At 44.7% G+C, this 21,335-nt stretch overlaps 1 protein-coding gene across 2 annotated transcripts in view; it reads left to right on the top strand.

Moving 5' to 3' along the window:
- Nucleotides 1–1,350: 1,350 nt before the first annotated feature.
- The window catches only part of GATAD2A (GATA zinc finger domain containing 2A), a 398,521-nt gene continuing 378,536 nt past the window's right edge, over nucleotides 1,351–21,335 (top strand). For both annotated transcript variants that reach the window (XM_085639718.1, XM_085639714.1), the window contains exon 1: nucleotides 1,351–1,639. The gene's annotated coding sequence lies outside the window, so the exon portion shown is untranslated. The remainder of the gene's footprint in view (nucleotides 1,640–21,335) is intronic.

Raw genomic sequence — 21,335 nt, 5'->3', positions numbered from 1 at the left:
TAATGGATGCAGAGTAAGCTTAATAAAGCCAGACAATGATAGGAAAGATGGGCAGTACTGAGGGCACCGTACTTTCGATGCAGATCTGTTTTTGTCAAAAGGAAGATTAATTTTATAGGGTAAAATGTAACAAGATTAATATATTTGTTGTGAATATGTAGAGGTTTCCAAATGCCATCCAATCATGTTACAGAAAGAATGATACAGTTTAAATAACATTTGTCAGAACAATCCCACAGATTCATATAATGTAGTTCCCACCCCCAGTGCTCCTGAAACACTTTAGTAATTAGTACAAACATGTTTACAAATCAAGGTCTCATGCGACTCATTTGGGGTACCTATAGGTGAGATCTTGGGAAAGAATGGACTATGTTAACACTGCATGAAATAAAAGCTTGAGAACAAAGCTTCATGTTGTAAATGAGAGAGTGATGTTAAGTCCAAAACATTGGTTACAAAATATCTATTTTAGGCTGAATTCAACAGTATGGAAAGGACAGAAAGATGGTGACAGACAGCAGCAGCCATTTTAAAATCTAGGCCTACATTATGAATGTTAAAATAGACAGCTACTTAACAGAATATCTTGAATTAGTCTTGTGTTTCTTACATTGTTTTGATACAATTATGAATTGTATAAAAGCTGATAGAGCAAGGTGACATGTGGAACTTTTTTGTTTATGTAACTGACTCAATAGCATTAATTTGCAGGTTCTGCTGCCAGTTTATATTCCAGTTTTCTGTAATCACTGTTTTTTTTATTTTATTTATTTTTAAAGGATTTGGATAAGCAGATGGAATCACTGTGTATTTATTGGAAGGTTGTATTTTGTGCAAAATCTATATTATGCTGTCGGTTTTTCTTAGGGTGAGTATAATTAATTGTTGATTGTAACAACTGTGTGGCTTTTTAGTTTACACACTGGCTATAAAATATGCAGAAAGCATACTTTAGAAAACACCGTTAGATTCTGATGTCTAAAAATGTTTTTCACAGAGTGGGAAAAAAATCAAAAATGTTTATAAATAACCTGCAGTCACCTACCTACATGACCTGCTCTGTTGTAACGCGGTCATCAAAACCTCTTCTACCTGTAGCTTGGCGCAGAGTGCTGGCCATAATTAAATTCGAGAGTTGGCACTCTAGCTATTTATTCGCACCATGCGGGCGTCACCTTGCCCTCTTCCATGTCGATAGCTACTATCGCTTTGCATTAACGGCGATGAAGTCTCAATGAGAGGCTCGTTTGTCGTCCTTCTTCTCTTTTTGGTACACTGAAGTGTTTGTCCCGCCCATCTCTGCCTCCATTACGCCCATTGGTTACACAGAGCTGTCTGTTAGGGCCGCTAGGACCCGGAAGCGGGGCGTCAATGGCCAGAGAATCTACCTAGCAACCGGGAAGCCGGGATCGGAGCGCTAAGTTTGGTTTCACCCCCGCCACCCTTTCCCGGTGGGGGCGAGTGTGTGACTTCACATACTTCTCGGTCGGTCTTCTCTTAAACCCCCCCATTTGTTCCAAAAACTCATCTTTCCCCGGGCCACGCTTAGAGCGTTACCCGGGAACCCCCTCGCTTAGGGCGGCAAGAACATCAAGGAAAGGCCGAGGCCTGAGGCCTACCTCGGAGCTGGGAGGAGGTGAGTCCGGCCTAAGAGCCTAATCATTTGTGATGTTTTAATGTATGCAGATGTATACAAATAAATATTCAGGCCCATAGAAGTTTACTCCTCTGAGTGGACTTTTGATACACTTAATTCTCAATATTCCACCTGGGGTGAGCGCAGGCTGACTGCCTTGTTTTAGGATAATTCACATTTTACAGCTCTAAACCACGAATACCTGCTCTATGCTGTTTTAATTTCCTGTCAGCGGTGTGGTTGTGGGAAGGGGAGTCTCTCGCCTGTAAAGTTGGAAATCCCTACTTTGTTAGCGTAAGTAGGAAAACACCTGTCATTAAGTCACATCAAAGAGGAAATGTAATATCTAGTTACTTTTAGAGTTACATTTTTAAAGGACACAGCTAATTCAGTTTGTGGTTTAACCAGTAGTGATGTATTGAAATAAATGTTTATCAGTAAGCAAGGGAAATTCATGTAATTAATGTTTTTTTTAAATTTATTCATAAAAAGCTAACTATCGTAATATATAGGAGAGTTTCCCATATTACTGTATCCTTGATATGAGTTAAAGCAGAGTTTCTCAGTCCATACCAAATACATTTTTTATGTATGTTTTAGACCCTTAAAAACTACATATTACTTTAAGACATATATGTATAAAACCACATATTTATGCAGCCTCCCTAAAATTAGGCAAAAAATGCCAACATTACAAAATTAGTCATGTAAAATTTCCATACACATTTAACTTTTCTACTACATAGAACACGAACACCTTAAGTTTCAGAACATATCTTTTATTGAAAAGAAAAAAGGCAGGGAATACAAGCCATTAGTAGCCAATAGACTGCAGACATAAAGCAAACTGACGCTGTGCCTTTATGACCTCTCTAGTCCCATCATGCTCCACAGGTGACAGATGGGTCAGTGCCTTGTTCCGGCTGCTTTTAGGAGGATCCTGGCGCACTGAGCTCGGAGCTCTTGAGCTTCGTCATTCCTGTCGAGAAATTTCTATCAAGAAACCACATTTTTTGCTAACTCTGCGTTTGTGTTTTTTTTTTTAGTACCTGCTGTACTTGTAACCATTTTTCTGACTAAATAAAAAAATATTCTCAGTCAGAAAATGCCATTGTTATTAAACAAAGGCCCTTCGTGTGGCAAGAAGATTTTAAAAATCTGATCCACACTGTTTGTATTGTGTGTTTGCCATCTTTTCATCAAGCAGAGTCTTGCTACTACTGTCAACATTTTTCCAGAAGAACTGTGAGACAGAGAGAAAATGTGGCTGCATGCTTTACAAGAGAGGATAAGTTTGACCTTCAAATGGCTTTGGAGGGTCTCAAATCCCATTCAAAGAGCCTTCCACTCACGGAAAGCCTGAACATGGGAAGAATGGAAAAAAGACAACAAAAACACCTATCTCCATCGGCAGGTAGGAGGTCGATGTTGCAATAAATACCTATGTGCTCTCCATTGGCGCCTCAGTCGACGTCAGATCGCTCATCAAAAGAAGTAGCCACGTTAAAACACTAGACAGTGGAGACACGCCGTTTAGGCATTCTGCATCAGCCCCGTCAACCAGGAGAAAGTACACGGTTGCAGTTTCTTAAGCCGGAGTTCACCCAGGCACGCCCTACTCCCCTCTCCTCTATTCTCCCATTCGGGCTCACTAGGACTCCTGCTGAAATTCACACCTAACAAACCACTAGCTGGGCTTGGAGACGTCTTTGTAAATAATTAGGGACTGAGCATTTGTACTCTCCGCAGTTGCCCCTACTGGACAACCTATGGCTGCCCCCTACTACCGAGGCACTGATGCAGCGGACACTTGCCTACTGCCGCCTTCAGGCTGTGGGTGACATGTGTGACAACGGACAAATGCGCTCCATGGCAGACTTGACGAAACATAGGGATGTGACTACAGTGGACTGATTCCTGATACATCGAATGCGCACCTCGTTAATTACAGCATTAAGGTAATTGGAGACAAAAACCCCTGAATTCCAGCCCCTCACCACATCCAACAATACACATTTAGTCTTTAGATTGTACCATCTTGCGCAGACACTCTGACCGAGGACGGGCGTGCACGGACGGCTTGGGAGGGAGATTTGGCACATCCTCTGACTGACAAAATGTGGACCTATTGCTGCGAACAGACTAGATATGTCTCAAATAATTATAAGCACAAGCTTCTACATTTTAAGTATTTACATAGAACGTATGTCACCCCATGCTGGTTTCCAAGATTAATCACGCTAAACCAGACAATTGCCAGAGATGTGCGATGGAACATGCCGATTTCATCCATTTGGTGTGGCATTGACTTGCTGTCTTGACCTTCTGGGTGTCGGTCTTTGAACATCTTGGCTTAATGGTCAAAACTACTCTTACTCCCTCGCCTTTACTGGCGCTGCTGGGCTTCGTTCTTCCCTTGCGAGCTGACATTAGGCGTTTTCTTGCAATTGCACTTCTGTTGGCCAAGAGACGAGTCTCTCTGCACTGGGGTGATGTTTCCCCACCATTGGTGAAGGCATGGCTCCGGGATTTGATGTATTGTGACACTACCAGTGATGTCTATGCACTCTTGCTTTCCCCTACCTCCCGGCCAAAAATTATCTGTCAACTGCTTCGCTCCTACTTGCTGCTCCATCCCGAACTTACTGATTGATGTGTCTCTCCACTAATGACGATTGCGATGATAGCTGGCCAATTGCAATGTAATGTTTTAAGATCCATTTCAACTCGAACCTGCACTGAGAATTTTTTGGGGTTCTGTTTGTTTAATTTCTTTCTTCTTGACATGCCATATTTCTCAGTGTAACCTGCAAAGCCCATTTATATGTCGATTTGTAGATATATAACCAGTACTGCAAATATTATTTCAATTGTATCTCGCTTTAAAATCTGAATACAAACAAGAATAAAAAAAACACACAACACAGGAGGAAGTAATTGTGGAGGCCACATACGTAGGGGTCATGGCCCAAGAAGAACATCTCGCTTTTTCCTTTTAAATGAAGGATATGTTAAATGTGTATGGTTATTTCAAATGACTAATTCGATGCAATGTTGGTATTTTCTTGCCTAATTTTAGGTAGGCTGCTTATATATGTGCTTTTATACATGCATGTCTTAGGTACTTCATACTTTTTAAGGCTTTAAACATACATATATATTGTATTTGATACGTGCCCCGGAGTCCCCACGCTTGGGCGGGGCTATTCAGTTCCTATGACTATTGATGAGTATCCCATGGTAGAGTACACCTAGCTTGAGTCCTCATCCTGACCTCTCTGAACCCTTTTGTGGTGATAGATTTTTAATGAGATGGTACATTCAGAATGGCCAGTTTTGCTCCAACTATTTTGTAGGTGCTTGTCTCTACTGGGTTTTCAAAACAAGATAGATGATTTTCCATCCAGTAGTTAGGTGGTGACTCTTCCTTTAAAAGTGTACATGAAGCTTTGTAGTTGCTAAGTTTACATTTCCTTTTCTATGGTGGTAGGTGGTTTGGTGGGGTCCACCACCCTCCCCTGATGCTTGTAGACAACTACTTGTGATGGCCATGTTGGTGTGAAGGAAGGTGTGAATGATTCACTTAGTGTGGTGTCTGCGGAGCAGTGACACTAAAGCTGTTTGGGGACGATGATTTATGGTTTGACTGATAAATAGCTGGAGTGTGCTTGCTTTTCTCAGTACTCTAGCTACTCAGCAGTGCTTAGCTGTAGTATCCACTCCAATAGAATAGGAATGGCTGGAAATTTCCAGGGCAGCCTGGGAAGAACTGGTGCTTCTTCAGGTCTTTCAGTTAATACATCATTGTCTCAGTTGAAGGCGACAAGTGTATTTTACAGGTATAGGATTTGTTGAAGTAATAGAGCATGGAGGTCTGTGGTCATAGTCTGCTCTTATAAACCAGATTATTTTATCACTGTCAACTACGGAGCTGCCTATTTTGAGTTATCCCATTTCAATCAGTTTCACAGATGAATTTAATATTTCTAGGAATCGAGGCTGTAACTTTTTTTTTAATTATTATTTTATAAGTGAACTTCTACGCAACTTTAAATATTGCTGTAGCTTTGCCTGCTGGAACTCCTGCCAGGGTGTTGTAACCCGCCGCCACTATATTGCATGGCACAGTACTAGAGCTTTGAATCGCTCTCCCTTAGCAGCCCATGATTGTGCCGTTGTACTGCCAAGCGGGCAGGAATCTGTGCCCTGCATCCTTCCTCCTACCTAAATGCGAACCCAAACCCATTTTGGGGCTTCACTAGAGCACTCCAGAGGCGGTATAGAGTGAGGCCCTATTCTTGTTTTCAAGTACAGGCACTCAAAGCCAGGTGATTTTCTAGACGGTACCATCAGCATTCTGACTAGTACTCCTGCTTGAACCTGCACCCCTCTGCCTCACAGAATTTAGAGCATATGAGAAAATGAAAGGTAGTGCACCATTAACTCTAACTGCCAACATCTCTTTTTTCAGCTTGCAGGCCATCAGATGCATGTATGGTTCAGGGAGATGTAAAGGGAAGTTGTGCGAGTGCAAACAGCAGAGGGGAGAAGGTGGAAGATTAGCTCCCAGAGGACTCTCCAGGGCCCCATAATCTCTCTATTAGGCCTACCTTTTGTTTTGATCCTCGGTCAAGATTTCTGCCTACATAAAGACACCACCCATCCTAGGTAGGACAGACGTCAGTCATTTCTCCCTTTCTCTCCCCTCTTTGACTCGCTCCTCGTGTATTTCTTTTTACAGACCATACAAAAAGGGTGCCCGCATTAAGAAAGCGCTATAACGATATATTAGTGGATGAAGATGCTATTCAAATAAAATAACAGCTACTTACAGGTTGGTCTCGCTTCCTGTGTTTTCTTACCATGAAGACATCATTATGACCATAAGAGTAGCCAGTGGCTTGATAGTCACTTGCTTGGAATATATTATGTTTAGCCTAGTTGCTTGACTACTCCAACATTTGCATATCTGTGACTTTGAAGTTTGCCTGGATCTTTGTGCGTTTCTACTTTCCCTCAGATCACAATCGGGGCTAACCTACCCTACACAACAAAGTAGGACTCAACTAATGTTTATAAGTGACTGCATTTGGCGAAAAACATACATATTTTTTGACAGTCTACTCCGTGCATGCCCAGAATGGGCACAAATCTGCTATAAATACATTATACAGTCCCTGTCACATGCGGTTAACACACTTGCAGTAGTTCTATAACCCCTATTTGAGGTTTCATTATACATCCAGCATCATTCTACACCCAACAATAAGACAACATGCTAGAAGCAACCCTCTCAACACAGCACCAGAGTGTTGCAAAATGATTGATGCCGCCACACACCATACCAACACAAACCTAGACTTTAAAACTAGCATACACACACAGAATTGCTTTATAGGGGGCAAACCTGGCTGTGACACATATATAAGAGGTCCCACAATGTTTGTTGGGGAATGGACAGTCCATCCTAAACCGGCCCTCCACCAATCGCCATTTCAGAGAGAAAAAAACGGAGCTCCCTTCCCACATGCACACTCAGACAGACGCCACAAAGATGCTTTTATATGTTTGCAGCCACACAAAACAGCAGCAAAGAGACCTTGGCAACCAGTGGTTCCTCCAGCCTCAGTGGTGGTATCCCAGAGTCGCAAGGAAGTGTGCCCAGGCAGACAAAGCGCTACGATGCAATGATAATGGTGGATAGCGCTGTACTGTTGCGAATGACAACATTCGCAAAAGTCTTTCCAGTGACACACATTATGCTTGTTCGAGTATTTTATGCTATGAACTTTTCAGACCATTGGAGTCTTCAAGGTACTTGGTTCATTCATCCTGCACCTCCATGCTTCGTGTGCTAGGGGTACTCAGGAGCCCCATAAGTGTGTTTTATTGTTAAACCCCGAAAAAAAGAATTGCCTTCATCTTACAGTGCCTACATTAACTTTGTGCTGTGGCCTCGGGACTTGGCGTGCCACGTCACGGCTGCAACTCTTCCACGTCTCCACTATCTCTCCCGACAGTAACCTCTCACCTCATCTCCACCGTCCACCTGATGCCTATCTTCCCTTGGGCACCTCGTCTGTCTCTTCTTGAATTCTTGTTCCACACAAACAACTTTTCTAGATCTAGCACTCTAGAATGTCCAACTGGTATCCTAATTAAGGAAATTAAAACGGCAAGTTTAAAGCCCTGAAAACGCTTCTTTTGGAATTGCTTGAAAATATTAAACGGTTTTACATAACAAATGCAATGCATTTTAACCTGTGGCATATTTAATTTTGTGAATTAAATAAATAACTAGCAATCCATACGCTCTTTTGAGGATTGTACACAATATCTTTGAGGTTCCTGTAGTGTATAAAAGTTACACCCACCACCCCCAACATACAAGTATTTGTTTAGATTTTGTTTAAATAAGAATTGACTAATTCTCAGAACTGTCAAATTAGACCAGTGTGGTGCAAGCCTCTTTATCGTGCACACCATGGTACATCAGGCCTAATATGGAAATGAGAGAGTAACGAGGGATCCGTGTGCCTTAGGTCTTTGTATTATTATTATTAGTATGAGGTGATCGCTAGTCAGCAGGAACTGACACTGCTAGCAGCTACTTTGGACGTTCCATGGACTAACGGAAACCTAACGTGCCCATTTTTATGGTCTGGCCAGACAGCATTTGCTGCCTGGAAAGATTGTAGTGCCACTACACACACACACTACAACATGCAGTAGTGAAAGTGTCTCTGGGCCATTGAAAACTCATGGATAGTTACATTTTCAGTTGTTGGAGGTGCAATCAGTGATAAAACAAATTAGTTTCTTTGTGTTTTTTGTTGTTCTATAGCGCGTTTTACTTTTTTGTATTATTCCTTGTGTGCGCTGCTTTCAGTGTTTGTTGCAAAAACAATAGTTGATGGACAGAATGCAAAACAATGTCATACATTCACTCCAGTACAGAGAGCTATGCCTAAATCCATCGTTTTTTTGCTCACCATGCCATTCCAGTTTGAACCCAGCCATATGCAAATCAGTCTTGACCCTGTGCCTCATGGTACAGTCCAGCCCGAACTGCCAAGCCAGGTCCTCCCTGGAATGCAAACAAGTATCCTAGGACCGGTTTCGGGGTTTCACCCCTCTTCAGCCAGCATAGCTTGATTCCAGTTGCATGGAGAGCACGGGACCCACATCTGGGCATACCCTTCCCACTCGGGGTGACAAATGCAAAAACAACAGTTGATGGACAGAATGCAGAACAATGTCATACATTCACCCCAGTACAGAGATCTATGCCTAAATCCATCGTTTTTTTTGCTCACCATGCCGTTCCAGTTTGAACCCAGCCATATGCAAATCAGTCTTGACCCTGTGCCTCATGGTACAGTCCAGCCCGAACTGCCAAGCCAGGTCCTCCCTGGAATGCAAACAAGTATCCTAGGACCGGTTTAGGGGTTTCACCCCTCTTCAGCCAGCATAGCTTGATTCCAGTTGCATGGAGAGCACGGGACCCACATCTGGGCATACCCTTCCCACTCGGGGTGACAAATGCAAAAACAACAGTTGATGGACAGAATGCAGAACAATGTCATACATTCACCCCAGTACAGAGATCTATGCCTAAATCCATCGTTTTTTTTGCTCACCATGCCGTTCCAGTTTGAACCCAGCCATATGCAAATCAGTCTTGACCCTGTGCCTCATGGTACAGTCCAGCCCGAACTGCCAAGCCAGGTCCTCCCTGGAATGCAAACAAGTATCCTAGGACCGGTTTAGGGGTTTCACCCCTCTTCAGCCAGCATAGCTTGATTCCAGTTGCATGGAGAGCACGGGACCCACATCTGGGCATACCCTTCCCACTCGGGGTGACAAATGCAAAAACAACAGTTGATGGACAGAATGCAGAACAATGTCATACATTCACCCCAGTACAGAGATCTATGCCTAAATCCATCATTTTTTTTGCTCACCATGCCGTTCCAGTTTGAACCCAGCCATATGCAAATCAGTCTTGACCCTGTGCCTCATGGGTACAGTCCAGCCCGAACTGCCAAGCCAGGTCCTCCCTGGAATGCAAACAAGCTGTCACGTTCCGCTGTTGTTCCTGTAGATCCGAATGAAGCACAAGGGTTCCACCTCCCGACGTCCCCGGCTCTGGTTTACAGAAACACATAGTACCAGGGCAATCGGGCGAGGGTAAAGGAATAGGAGGGGGACAGCGGGGAGTGGGAGCCCTGCAATGAAAGAACATAAAAGAACATAGGAAACGACCACAAGTTAAACTACTCTCAGTTAGGTCTCACTAAGTGTACATACCAAATGTGTCACCTCAGACATACCATTGCACCCGTAGCTTATCTAGCCTTAAGCTCAGACTCGAGAGGACAAGCCCCCCTCCAACACCAGCAGGATCTGTCAGACCTTTCTCCCCTTCGTTCCCCTGTTTGCTTCCCCTGGTTTAAGTGGCACTACTGAGCGTTTCTCAGAATGATGCTCGATTGCCCTAATCCCAAAGTCACTACTCCAGCATTAATTCCATGTAGAGTTCTAGCGCTTCCTGTTTCTTCGCCAGAACAAAGGTAAAGGGATGACCAAATGTCTCGTACTCCTTATCCCCTATAACTCCTCCTCTCTGGCAAATTATACTGTCCCGAACTGAGCCGCCCCTCCTGGGTTCCGGAGATACCTGTTTCCTTCTGATAGTCCCAACGCGTCACCCTCAACGTCCGATGGGATGAAACCGCTCCGAACCTCTTCCTAGTTCTGAGGTCTTGAAACGCGGCGACGCTTACGTCAGCGTCCCGCGTGGAGTTCTTGAAGCCAGAACCAAAACTTCCCGGAGCCGTGTACCTCACGGCGGCACTCTGCCACGGCCAGGTACCAGCTTCCAACGATGTAGCAGACGCGAACACCCGCGTCTTCCTCGTTCCCTGTTGGGCGTCTTCTCCAACACCAAACCACAATCCAGTATTACGCGCCTCGATTGGTTCGCAACGCGTGTATTTACCCGTCTTGGCCACGCCTACGTACAGCCGGGGATTCTGGGGGATGTAGTCCTCCTCTGACTGTACTTTCGGTAGGCGCCCTAGATCAGCGCCTGACACAAGCATCCTAGGACCGTTTTCGGGGTTTCACCCCTCTTCAGCCAGCATAGCTTGATTCCAGTTGCATGGAGAGCACGGGACCCACATCTGGGCATACCCTTCCCACTCGGGGTGACAAATGTAAAAACAACAGTTGATGGACAGAATGCAGAACCATGTCATACATTCACCCCAGTACCACGATCTATGCCTAAATCCATCGTTTTTTTTGCTCACCATGCCGTTCCAGTTTGAACCCAGCCATATGCAAATCAGTCTTGACCCTGTGCCTCATGGGTACAGTCCAGCCCGAACTGCCAAGCCAGGTTCTCCCTGGACTGCAAACAAGCATCCTAGGACCGGTTTCGGGGTTTCACCCCTCTTCAGCTAGGATGCTTCTTTCCGGTCCAGGGAAGACCTGGCTTGGCAGTTCGGACTGGACTGTTCCCATGAGGCACAGGGTCAAGACTGATTTGCATATGGCCAGGTCTAAACTGCGGTGGCATGGTGAGCAAAAGAATGATGGATTTAGCCCAGATCTCTTGACTGGGGGTGAATGTTTTGATTAGTTCTGCATTCCGTCCATCAATTGTCTTTTGCTTACTCGCCCTAATGTGCACCAGGTATGCCCAGACGTGGGTCCTGGGCTCACTGTGCCACTGGAGTCAAGCAATCCTGGCTGACGAGGGGTGAACCGGTCCTAGGATGCTTGTTTACGGTCCAGGGAGGACCTGGCTTGGCAGTTCGGACTGGACTGTTCCCATGAGGCACAGGGTCAAGACTGATTTGCATATGGCCAGGTCTAAACTGGGGTGGCATGGTGAGCAAAAGAATGATGGATTTAGCCCAGATCTCTTGACTGGGGGTGAATGTTTTGATTTGTTCTGCATTCGGTCCATCAATTGTGTGTCTTTTGCTTTCAGTGTTTGTAGCACTGTATTTTTGAGGCAATAATAATTGTATTATATTTTGAAGTGGCGCTTTCAAGTCCGCACACGGCGAGGCACAGAAAAGCCGGCATGGGCATAATCAATCGCCCTTGCTTTAAATTGCGAACTCATCCAAGCACATGCACTTTAGAGCCAGAAGTATTGGCACTGCAAAGTATTAAAAAAAACGGTAAACAGGAGGGTCTGAGGGATCACACAACCAGCCTGGACAAGTCCCCCTACTGATAATGTATAAACACAAAAGTCCAGGGGTATGAAACAGCAAAAAAACAACAAACTAAACAGACCAACAGGTAAGCAATGGAACTCAAAGAACCTGGATAGAATTATGCTAAAGCCAAGTAAAAAAAGTCCTCAAAAAGAGGACGTAATCCCATCACCCACCAAGGGGGCATGCTTCATCATATGGGATCTCCTCTCAACCAAACCTAGTTTGGCTGAGGAGCTACTACTCCCAATGTACAACTAAGGGAGGAGCTCGCGGATGTTTTAGTCTACGCTGATGGAACAGGATCTCCTAAAGATCGATGAGGCTAGCCTAAGTCGGGTGAGGACCTAAAGTGCAGTGTAGAAATAAGTGATTTAAAATTAACTACAGGAACATAAAAAACTTTAATTGGGAATGTCCCTGTGCCAATGTTAAAAGCAAAGTAGTGGCGCTGCCTGGCCGATTCACCAAACGCGCTTACAATAAACCAAAAAACGGTCTACATGTTTCAGCCTAAAACGATCAACGAATTACGATCAAGGCTTTCATCAGGACCACAACAACAGACTACTGCAACTGCAAAGGAGTGTATAAGGCACTCACGTGACCTTATGTCAAAGTAATGAAAAAACGATACAACCTTGTACCGCAGGATCAATTTCAAAAGTTTTTGGAATCCTACCGGTCAGGAAGGTAAGTACCTTTGTCATTAAAATAAAACATATGAAAATAATAACTAGTGACTAGGCAATGCAATTCAAACAAGTTCAAGCCCACATCCACTGGGCCAATCGGACTGCTATATATCAGTCTTACCCGTAGTTAAATCGGGACTACGCCTGCCGCTCCTGGTAGCGACTCAGGGCGTGAGGCAACGCTCTGTAAAAAAGAAATACAGCGTATAGTACAGTATCTAAACAGCAACAGAAGAGTGACCAGATGCTAGGCTGGTCACTATTTATACCAAACAGGATACAAAACAGAACTCTCCACAAACTAGGAGGGAGCCATCCGGGGGAATAACCCCCTTCGCTCAGCCGCTACACAGTGAGCCCACGGCCAGATAGTCCCGCCACAAAGGGCACTTCAAAAGTAGTAGTAGCTAAAGTACGTATCAGCAATCCCACAGCATGCAGACCCAATCTCTCGTCTATAGTCACTGAGTCTCCAAGCATGTGTACAGGTGTGAATACGAAAACAGACCAGTGGGCACCTCAGCATTAAACACAAAAAGAGGGAACTAGCCCCAAACTAGCAGAAATACCCTGCTGTATATAGGGTTGTGGTAGCCCCCTTATAATGACTAAACGATAAAGGGTTCATACATAATGCATTGCAGTACATGGTTAGAGAGGACCACCTCTAGGGTTGTAAACCCATGTCATGGTATGTACAAGATTCGTACACAGCCCGTACGAGAGGTCATAGCTCCCCTGCGAATAGCCAGACCGGCAACACACGCTGTCAGTACTAATTGAACAGCTGTGGCAGCACTAGGAGGGGCGGGATAATACTACTACCTATATACAAAAACAAAAGGCCGCGACTGGACGTGTCAATCGACTGGACGTGTCAATCTACAACGTGACGTAAAACGTCAGACTGAATTAGACTTTACTTGGCTTTAGCATAATTCTATCCAGGTTCTTTGAGTTCCATTGCTTACCTGTTGGTCTGTTTAGTTTGTTGTTTTTTTGCTGTTTCATACCCCTGGACTTTTGTGTTTATACACTGCAAAGTATTAGCCTTGGCCTCCTGATGCTTTGGTACCACCACTGGTAGTCTACTGCATCAGTATTGTTAGAGTCTGGGCATGAAGAAAACGAAAACACTAAACTTTGTCTGCTTACAAGAGTGCAGCCCTTTGCTGTGCATCACTTCCCTTCTTTTTTGTAAGCGTTGCAGATGCGAACATTATCGTCCATGTTGGAAAAGCAGCCATTTCCTTGCTTCACTTGGAGCTGGAGCAGTTCTGACATTCTGGGAAGATGGTTTCTCCGTCTAAGTGACGGGAGGCTTGGCTGAATTACAGTACGAAATATACTTGCTGTGGTATTTGTCTGCGTAACTATGTATAATATGTGTGGACTCTTTCGAATAATGTGTGAAAAATCCATTCTGTCTTTATTCTTGCTTCATAAATAAGAAAACCTGGGCTTTCCAGCATAGTCTGCCCTAGTCCACAAAGCGTAGCAGCTTGTTGCCACCCTCGGCTACACAGTGGCTACTGAGCTAGTACACTTTTTAAATGGGTTTTGCACAAATGCGAAGCTTTGACTTAGCATATGTGTAAGAATGAGCACAATCTCCTTCGTTGGTCCAATGCAGAGTAGCTTATTTTTTTTGTCTAAAGCAGGGGAAAGTGAAAAGAGGAGCATCATTCTGTAATCCGATTCAAGAAAACAATATTGTAGTAATCTGTCCTACTCTGAGGTTTAAGGTCGTTCATAATCTCCTACTGTAATCGAATTTATTGGCAGTGTTTTTGTTAAACTAGTAAAGGATGGTCATTGCATTAAACGTTTGCTTTCGAGTTGAGGTTAAAGTAATCAAATTACCCTCTGTGGCTAAACTGGTGGTGAAAAACAGAGTAATCTTTGATTCTACAGTACAGGCTAAAGTTATAAAAGTAATCTTTTCTGTAAGTGGGCGAATTAATCAGTATCTCCTGTGATGTATTGATGAGTAAGTAAAGTAATGAGAATTATTAGCTATATTCACTAGAAAGTTAAAGAAATTGGAGTGGGCTCTTGTCATCCTCTCTGGGGAGCGCTTAGAGTGTGATCTAGTAACATTTTTATATTTTTGTGAGTACTTATAAACCCACACCTAATCCCAGATGGCAGTGCATCGCTGTGTGTAGAAATAGGATTTGTAGGCTGCATTAGAAGACCGAGGGACATGCAGATGCGTTTACAATGAGATCTTTAGACAATAAATGTGTATGAATGAACAAACACAGTATTAGTGAGTCGGAATGGAGGGGAAGGGTGCAGCGTAGGGTGCTTGTGCCCTGAACGGCACCACTGAGGACAACCCTGTGCAAACGAATATCGTTCCAGAATGTTGGTGCCTGTGTTAGTTTGCGGCCTTGGTGTGGATATGCTTGTAACTGCCTGGGCCGAAATGACACATTGAGTTTAGCACCAAGGTTGGGGACCGGCTGCTGAATCACTCACCAGACTCTGAAGTGGGTCTCATCAGTCTTTTCAGAGTAGGAGAGGCTTAGATAACGAGATTCCACCTCTTGGGGGGTAAAATGTTCAATGTGGTGTTCCACATAGAAGCAGATATAGCATGAGCAATGAGACGCATTCAATCAAGACTTTATCATACCAAAGCTGAGCAAAAACCCAGACCTCTTGGCTTTGTCGAAGCTTGTTAAATGAAGTCTTTGGTCTCTTAGAGCGAAGTGTGGTTCCTCGCACCATGAAGGCCACCACTGACTGACTGCTGTTTGATCCCAGGCATACTGGATATGGGCAGAGCCGAGACCGTGCTTTGTATCCCATGCATGGGGGCAAGGAGCACACGGGACCCTCTTATACCGGCTTCTGCTGCCAAGAAAACATGCTATTTAGTGAGAACTGGCATTCACAGAGTGGTACCAGTTTAATTAATGGAGCTGTCACTTCACATTAAACCTCCCCGTATACTTAGCCCACTAATTACAGAGCAGCCTAACATTCATCACTGTGCGTGACGAGTGGTGGGCAGCGCATGAACTAAATTATGGCTTATGAGCCTGTGTACAGTACAGGTATAAATTAGTGCAGATCGTCTGGTGCTGTACACAAAGGTGGGCTAGGCTTCCAAAGAGTGCATAGTGAGAGGAAGGGGGTGGGCTGTACCCTACATGTCGTGCTCCCACAACACCATTGGAGGAAGCTGGCTGCCCTCTCTGACTCTCACCTCTTCATGCTGCTAGACCAGCCTATCGATACATTGGGAGATTTCTGGACAAGCTGTGTCGTTGGGTTGTATTTATTTAGCAAAATGCTGTACACTTGAAATCATGGTGCTGTCTGGTGATTGACTGTAAAAGCAGCTAGTTTGGACTCGGTTGGCCAAGCATAGGATGTTTGTTTTGATGAAGACCTCTTAGGCTATGGACTTCAAAGTGTTGCTGCATGAACTTTGGGGCCCGATTATGTGCCCGATTGGCCTCAGTAGGTAGATCTATTATGGGCTCATACTGTCAGACCAAAGGTCTTGATTAAGGGCACAGTGCTGAAAGCAGTTCACCAAAGAGGCAGAACAAATGGGTTCATTGCACCGGTAACAAGTGAAATATGAAGTCGCTAAATGTCTGTAGCTACATGAAGAAACCCTAAACCGTTTGCAGTATAGTATCCAGCATGGGGGGTGAGGGAGTTGCAAGGATTACTGCAGGGAGCACAGAAGATTGGGTTTCTTACCTGTACTCCTGGTTTTCTCTTGGGGGGAATCTTTCATTAAAGTCATAAGCACCTGAATAGTTACACCCATGTGTGGGAATCCCGGAGCACTTATTGGAATATCCTTCTCAAGTGTAGACATTTTTCTTTCTACAGGAAGGCCTGCAGAAACACTTAAGAAAGAACATAATATGCAGTCTAGAAAACAGGCTGCAGTAGTGAAATAAATTCTTCAGACTGTCCTTGGAAACGGGTTAAAGTACCATTTAAAAGTATAATTTGAGGGAAATGACTTACAAAACAGCTCAAATCTCTTTCACAACTCCTTTTCCGTAAAGTAGGAGATGAGAGATAGTAGGACAGTGTAGCCACATAGGCTGCTATTATGTGGTTTTAAAATGGAGACTCTGCCTTTAAGGGCCCACAGAGCACCACTATCCCATCATGCTCAGTAAGTAGCAGTTGTCTCAGTTCTTTTTGACAAGAAGTGTCAGTGATAGGTAAGTTCCAAGAAAATCCTCTGCTGTGTCCACCGGGGAGGAGGACGGGACTATTAATGGAGATTCCCCCAAGAGAGAAACAGGATTACAGGTAAGAAGCCATTCCTTCTCTCTTGGGGCTCTCCATTAATAGTCCTAAGCATCTGAATAGACTAGCAAGCCCATCCCTACAAATCGCGGTGGAAACAGAGGAGAAAAGATAGGACTGAATTAAGCAAATACATTTCTGAAGGAGGCTTGTCCTTCTTCCGCATCTGCTCTAGCATCCGAATCCACATAAGTGTTTGAATGTGTGAACAGATCTCCATGTGGCCGCTTTACAAATCTCGCCAAAAGGGATATTTCTTATTAAAGTAGCTGTAACTCCTTTTCCCCTAGTAGAATGGGTCTTGGGTCTAGCTAACAACTAAGTTACGCTGAATACTATCCATCAGGAGATGGATTGTTTGTAAGTGGTTTAGTCTATATGGACTGGGCCATAATTGACAAAGAGTTGGTCCAATCTGCGGATGTCACGTGTCTTATCTAGATAAAACTTCACGACCCGCCTGACATCTAGGGAATGAAGCTTTCTTTCAGCCAGTGTAGATATATTCTGAAAAAAAGTGGACAAAGATCGTCTGACATGAAAATTTGAAATACTCGTAGGGAGGAATTTAGGGTGAGTCTCCATAACTACCTTTTTAGAGTGGGAGACGGTGAAACGTTTATGAGAGCATAATGCCTGGATTTTGCTAACCCTACGAACTGATGTGATCGTTACCAGGAAAGCTGTTTTCCAGGAGAGATTCTGCAGGATGCCTTATAAATGGGTTTGAAAGGTTCCTGCATGGGATGAGAAAGGAGTATGTTAGGCTCCCAGGGAGGAGAAGGATGCCTGATGGGAGGGAAGACCTTCTTTAACCCTTCTGAGAAATCTTCAATTACTGGGATTTTGAAAAAAACCTGTCTGTGCAGCACAATTTCTGTAGGCGGTAAGAGTCGCCAAGTGAATGTTTAATGCAGAGAATTACAAGCCAGATTCTGCCAAATGGAAGAGGTAGGGAAGAATAATTTCTTACTGGTATGATGCAGGGTCTATGTCCCTGAATAAACACCAAATGCAAAATCTCTTCCGTTTGAAGTCATATGCTGTACGGGTCGACAGCCGTTTATTCTTGTGGCAGGTTCACCACCATATCAGAGATTACTTCACTGGAGGGGGGGGGGGGGTGATCTTGTGTTCCCAGTTGCCTGTTTCCTGGTCCCACTGGTCCTCGAGAGATTCCTGGAGGGGTTGCATGTGAAGACATACATTCGGAGTGAGGAAGAAACATTAGGCCATGGAGCTTAGGAGGGATGACACTGACATTACAGTGGGATAAGATGCTTTCATTAGTGATATTTCCGACATATTGAAAAAAAGTCTTTCTTCCGAAGGAGACACTCTTGTCTGCACTGTGTCGATGGTGACCCTCAAGTGTTGCAGAGTATGAACCGGAGTGGAGATTGACTTGTGGTTAATATGAAGCCCCAACCGTTGGAGGACATCACATGTCCTTTTGTAATGCCACTGGGCTTCTTGTGAAGTTGACTCCTTGATTAACCAATGGCCTAGAGAGGGATAGAAGAAAATTTGGTGCCTCCTTAGATGAGCTGCAACTACTGCTATGCACTTCGAGAAAGTTCTGGGAGGCAACTTGAGGCCAAATGGAGGGACCTGGTATCGATAATGGACCTGTCCCACTACAAACCTCAGTGTTTCTTGGTGATGGGTATTTGAAAATATGCGCCGTGGAGGTCTACAAAACAGAGCCACCCCCTTGGTGTAATTTGGTATAGATCTGATGTAATTCCAGCATCTGAAAACTTTTTGCACCTAATCCATTTGTTGGCAGCTTTTAAGTTGAGAATGGGTATGAATTTGTTCTTATTGTTTTTTTTTTCTTCATCAGAAAATATTTGAAGTAGACGTCTGTACCCCGGTGTTGGTGGGGGACTGCTTCATCGCATGCTTCTGTAGCAAGATGTTGACTTCTTCCCGAAGCATGTGCAGATAATGGCTGTATGGTTTTGGTGGTATTGTCGGGGCGGACAGGTGAATCTGAGACAATAGCCATTCTGAATAATACTCAAAACCCAGGCGTCTTTGGTGTCTCTTTTTCTGTTACTGTCAAAAAGTATGAGATGCTTCCCCCTACCAGAGCGGGTAACGAAAGAGGAAGCGGGGAAGATTCAAGGTTTGGCGCCTGTGGTGGGCTGTTGGAAGGAACGTCCTGTAGATTGCTGTCACTTTTGCTGCTGGTATGGCCACTGCTAGCAACCCTGGTACCAATGAAGTATTTGAACCCTCTGATGGTAAAACCGGTATTGGTAAGGCACGAAGGAACGCCTTTGCTCTTGTGGTCTTTCTAGGTCAACAGCCTTAAGACTTTCCATTTCAGACTTCATGCGATCCATCTCCTAGTCTGTGTGGCTTCCGAAAAGGGTAGACCCAGAGAAGGGACGATTTAAAATCCTTTGATTAAGAAATGTGAGGCTGAGCCAAGAATGCTGCATTAAGGCAACCCCATGACCATGCCCATGTGCCGCTAACAAGGAGGAGGCCTCTGTGGCACTGATGACGTGGTTGGACACCATAAGGCCATCATTAACAATCTCCAGAAAATCGTCCCTTCTGTCCCTGGGAAGACCGACCGCAAATTGCTGGATAGAGTCCCAGAGCGCTCTATCAGATCTGCCCAGGAGGGCAGTAGCACTGGCTGCTATAACTGTGGTTGCGGTCGTGTTACAAACCTTATGACCCACAAAGTCGAATTTATTTGCTCTCTTTCAGGACAAACTGAAGAAGCAGGGGTGGTAGCATGATGCTTTGTGGCCGCCAGAATTACCAGCGAGTCAGGAGGTTGATCCGATTGGAGGATCTTGCTCAGGAGGCCTATTTTTTTTCTGTAGCCTCGAAGCAGCGGTTTTGGTTCAAGCTGGGGGTCAAAAAGAGTTCAGTTGCTGGCTCCAGAAAGAATTCAGTTGCTGCCTCCAAAAGACCTGGAAGTGGAGGTCTTTAAGCTGACCGCTGGTGTAGAGTCTCCGATGTAACAGATGTGGCAGGTCTAGGGACCAGCGTCTGAATATTCAGTATTGCCGCACCTCTCACCAGATCCTCCTGGAAGGTGGTGATGTCATCCACCGTAAAGATGCGAGGATGAGAATCGGACAGTGTTGGCCAAAATCGTCCATTGAAGTAGAAGAGGGCTTTGTGTGTCTCGATCTGTGTCAGGAGGATGTACATGTCCTGGATCGTGATCGATGGCAAGAGCACCTGGACGAGGATGAATGTCTTTAATGACTCCTGTGATAGCACGACTGATGGCGCATTCTAGGCCTTGACGGGGCTAAAGGGAAAGGCATTGGCGCCTGGAAAAGTAGGCACAGGAGGTGGAGGAGGCGGCGGCGGAGGTGAAGGTGGTAGAGAGTTCAGTAGCACTATCAGGGAAGCGGGGGAGTAGGCCCCCAAGTATTCCGAATCAGGTGACTAATAGATTTGCATCCTTTTCTTTTTGTGTCCTTGATGTCAACATGAATTTTGTCTACGACTCCACGTCTACCTTCCCTTCAATGATTCTCTCCTCTGACATCTTGACATCAAACAGCTCCTTGGCCTTGCCCCACCTCAACGTCTATCTTAAGGAGTGCATTGGCAGCGCATGAGCTTTACCTTGCATCGACTGCGAGCCAGTCTTGGACAGCGAGAAAGTCTGTGCCAAACCTGGTCTCTACGTCGATATGGAATAATTTCATTTTCAGGCTGTTGCCCTCTATTTGGACCTTCCATGTCCCTCAGAGGAAGATCTAATAACCCTGGTAAAGGACTGACCCTCTGAATAATTTCTCCACTGTAGCCTGTTTTCTAGGCTGCATATTATGTTCTTTCTGAAGTGTTCCTGCAGGCCTTCCTTAAGAAGGCAAACCACTCCACCTAATATATTCTATGAAGAAGTGCCCTGGGATTCCAGCATACAGGCGGAACTATTCAGATGCTTATGACTATAAACTGAGATTCCCCAAGAGAGAAGCCACATTTGAGACCCCCTTAGAAGTGGCACTGCTTGCGAGACCAAGAGACTAGATTCCACCACTAAGGGTACCTCTTTCAGTGCAGGCGGGATGTTGCCACTTTTGTGCACATAGAATGAGGTCTCTGCTTCTTCAGTAACACTGTTTTATGTCTTTTGTTGAATTAATAGTGGAACCATATCTTTTGTACGGTGCAGTGCTTGGTGACCAGGCATTGCCATGCTCCACAGTTAGTGAACCTCCAAATATATATTTCAGAGCTGTCGGTCTGTCCTTGGACATCGAGTGGAATAAGTGATAAGACCTTGTTAGTGCTGGGAGGGGGATAGAAACCAAATGCAGGCATCAAAGCAGGGCTACATACTGTGAATGTCCAAGCTGGTGTTTGGTCTGCCAACCCAACCCGCCTTAATAGTCCCAGGAAATCAAATGCGTCAGTAAAGCATTTCCACCCTGGCCTGTTCTACCAAGGTGTGTATAAATATCTGGTAATCCTGTCTGTGACTAGTTG

The sequence above is a fragment of the Triturus cristatus genome, chromosome 12 (assembly GCF_964204655.1).
Source record: "Triturus cristatus chromosome 12, aTriCri1.1, whole genome shotgun sequence".
Taxonomy (NCBI): domain Eukaryota; kingdom Metazoa; phylum Chordata; class Amphibia; order Caudata; family Salamandridae; genus Triturus; species Triturus cristatus.
The sequence above is the reverse complement of the archived record's forward strand: the minus strand, read 5'-3'. Positions and strand labels throughout refer to the sequence as shown.